Below are 3,764 nucleotides of genomic sequence, written 5' to 3'. Positions count from 1 at the left end.
ACAAGAATGGATCATCGATTCAGGAGCTTCACATCATATGGCTTCTTCAAATGAATCCTTTTCTTCTCTACATGCATACTCAGGTCCTCCCATTCTCATGGGGGATAATTCTGCAGTTGCAGCAACTAGACAAGGAAGAGTACAATTTGAAGATGGAAATTTTGAAAATGTCTTGCATATTCCAAGGCTTTCTGTGAATCTTCTCTCAGTGTATCAGATGACACACACAAGCAGCGGAAGCAAAGTGGAATTTACCCCAGATTCCGTGAGCATTTATGACATGCAAACCAATTTGAAGATTGCATCTGGCAAGATTTGTGTCCGAATGGAAAAGAGGGAAGGCTCGTTTTCGAGTCCAGGGGCATATCGTATGGCATTGCTGGAAACGCCCAGGCAGTTGTTTCAACGCATGGGAGCTGTGTCGAGTTGTGAGGAGGAGTTAACGCGAGTGAAACCCTGGTCCGACGCAGAAATGTAGAGGAGCTTGCGGTGGTTCGATCTGATAGGTCTGGGTATCGGAGGCATGGTTGGGGCTGGCGTCTTTGTCACAACCGGTAAAGCGGCCGGAAAGCTCGCGGGGCCAAGCGTTATCCTTTCCTATGCCATAGCTGGTTTCTCCGCTCTTCTTTCTGCCCTTTGTTACACTGAGTTTGCCGTAGCCATGCCGACTGCAGGGGGAGCTTTCAGTTATCTTATCACCACATTCGGGGAATTCCCAGCGTTTATTACAGGCGTAAATCTGATAATGGAATATGTCGTTTCCAATGCTGCTGTTGCCCGAAGCTTTACTTCGTATTTAGGCTCTGCAATTGGTGCCAATAATGTCGATAAATGGCGCTTCGAAGTGCACGGATTGCCGGAAGGCTTCAACAAGCTAGATCTTATAGTTGTTGCCCTTATTATTGTGCTTACAATATGTATCTCTTACAGCACGAAGGAAAGCTCGGCTGTTAATATGGTGCTGACCGCTCTGCATCTGGGATTCATTTTGTTCATTATTATAATCGGTTTTGCCAAGGGACACGTTAAGAACTTGACAGAGCCCGCCAATCCGACAAACCCAGGGGGTTTTGCACCGTTTGGGGTAAATGGGGTGTTCAATGCTGCGGCCAACGTTTACTTCAGCTACATTGGGTACGATGCGGTGGCGACAATGGCTGAGGAAGTTAAATTTCACGCCACAGATATTCCAATCGGGGTCTCCGGTTCTGTCATTATAGTCACTGTTCTCTACTGTCTCATGTCTACAGCGATGTGCACATTGGTCCCATATGATATGATAAATATAGATGCCCCATTCTCGATGGCTTTCAAGAACGATCCCAGGTGGGGATGGGTATCAAATGTAGTGGGTGCGGGTGCGAGTTTGGGGATTCTAACATCGCTACTGGTAGCGATGCTGGGACAGGCACGTTATATGTGTGTCATTGGCCGCTCTCATGTGATTCCCAACTGGTTTGCCAAAGTCAATTCCAAGACTGGCACACCCTTGAACGCATCCATCTTTCTCGGAATCTGCACTGCGGCAATAGCGCTGTTTACCGATCCGTCAATTTTACTCGACCTGATATCCATAGGGACACTCTTTGTGTTCTACATGGTGGCCAACGCTCTCATCTACAAGCGCTATGTGGTCATCGGGAAGAAGATGAATCCATGGCCGACGCTCGGGTTCCTGTCGGTGTTGTGAGTCATCGCCATCGGATTCGCCACTCTGTGGCAGTTCCAAGGGGGCCCATGGAGTCTACCTATATGCGGCCTCGCGGCGATCGCCCTCACCTATGTTTTCTCGGCACTCGTTCCTGAGGCCAAACAGCCACGCAAGTGGGGCGTGGCGGGTATGCCGTGGATAGTCGCCACTTCCATCTTCCTCAACATCTTCTTGTTGGGTTCTCTGGGCAAGAGATCATACTTGCGATTCTCTATTTTCTCCCTAGTTGCCGTCGTTTTCTATAGTGTTTACAGCGTGCATGCAAGCTGCAATGTCGAATGTCGGGCGGCAGCAACAGCATCATCAACGCCTGGCCCACCGGCCGTCGTGGAGGGTCATGTCATAGAGCTGAGTACAGTGGCAGCATACCAAACACATCGAGATCCACATGCACTTCATTAGAGAACTCATTCATGATGGGATCATCGATCTTCAGTACTGTCCTAGTTCCGAGCAGATTGCTGACATCTTCACCAAGACTTTCACTGAGCAGAAGTTTCGATTCCTGCGACATCGTCTCGGGGTGAAGGACACGACTGCCTAGCAGTTGTCTTTTCTCTACTTTTGCATTATATTTTGAGGGGGGGTTTTCTTCCCACTGGGTTTTCCTTCTTTCCTCCTTTTTATGCATTGTATATGGGTACCTAAAATGGCAGTGTTGCCGGGACTCATTCATTTTGCATCACACTCAACTAAGTTATGCTTAAGGGGGGGTGTTGGTGTACATGCACTGAGAGTGTTGGTGTACATGCACCTAGATTAGCTCCACTTAACTTATTGCTTGCATGTGGCACATGTACACATTAACATAAGATAAAGCACACTTAGCTTTAGTTAGCTTTAGTTATTGCATGTACAACTAAGCTTAACTTAGTTGTTTTTATGTATTTATTCTAAAACTAACATTGTAGAATAAATTTTCATTCTTTTCTCAATTCTTGGTCGCTTCCTTCCTTCTCTTGCAAGCTTGTTTATTGTTTTGCAGATCTAGATCTTTGTATCTCAAAAATCTTACAAGTGGCAACCCTCTTCCTAAATAGTGGAAATCCCTTCTCCGCTGAAATCCCCTCTGCCGTTTTTACTTCTGTGTCCTTCAAAAAAAAGACAGCTGCATCATATAGGCACTTGACTTTGTTGACCGGTCAGCAGGCCTTGGCCCTGCACGTCTAGCGGCTCCTCTCCTTTCACAAAATAGAGGTGGCTTCTTCACTTGACGGCAGCAACATTCAATTTTAAAAAATGATTATCTACACTTCTCTTTGCATTTGTAGCACCATTATGCTGAACAGATTTCTCAACTCACTGCTCACTCAATAGATTACTCTTCAATTTTAAAAAAATATGGTCTACACTGCTCTTCGCATTTGTAGCACCATTATGCTGCAACAGATTTTTCACTTACTTCTCACTCAATAGATTGCTCTGATACCAATTGTTGACTCAAGCAGTTAACTTAAACAAGAAAGAAATGAACTAAAACTGAATGGAAACCTAAGAAAATCACATAAATAAACATAATATTTTACTTGATAAAATTTTGACAGTGTATCAACAAAATATTTAGATTTTTTATTTGATCAAAAATAATTCTCCATGATACAATAGTTCCGGCATTCATCAGTTTTATAAAAACCTCTTCCTTTACCTAACCGTTCTTTTGATATAAAACTTAACTGAACAGTGACTAATACAGTTTTACACATATTTAGGAAATTCGTTGTCAAATTTCAACACAAATGGGTGAGCACGTACAATCCGAGTTGACTTTGAAATCAATGCTGCTGGTGAGCTCAGAACTTGTGAGTTAAGTTGTTTGTGATATAATTAAAAAAAAATCGTTCCAAAGGAAAGCAACAGCTGGCTGCAGCTGTGGCTCTAGATTTAGGGAATGACCATGTAGCATTGAGAGTTTATTGATGTGGACGCTAAGAATGCAGGACTTTTGAGATTTTCTTTTTTTTCCCAAATGCCAATGGCTGTGTATGGGGTTTAAACTGTGTTTACTAGTATTCGTTAAATTTTCAAAATTAATGTGTTTACTGTGTTTACACTG

The 3,764-nt window shown here is 43.8% G+C and overlaps 1 pseudogene; it reads left to right on the top strand.

Annotated features, from left to right (window-relative positions):
- Window positions 1-325: 325 nt before the first annotated feature.
- LOC149256718 (cationic amino acid transporter 7, chloroplastic pseudogene) lies at window positions 326-2,113 on the top strand (annotated as a pseudogene).
- The last annotated feature ends 1,651 nt before the right edge of the window (window positions 2,114-3,764 follow it).

This window comes from Pinus tabuliformis, chromosome 7 (assembly GCF_031772625.1).
Source record: "Pinus tabuliformis cultivar Carrire ecotype Pingquan chromosome 7, CPIR1, whole genome shotgun sequence".
NCBI classification, from domain to species: Eukaryota; Viridiplantae; Streptophyta; class Pinopsida; order Pinales; family Pinaceae; genus Pinus; species Pinus tabuliformis.
The sequence above is the reverse complement of the archived record's forward strand: the minus strand, read 5'-3'. Positions and strand labels throughout refer to the sequence as shown.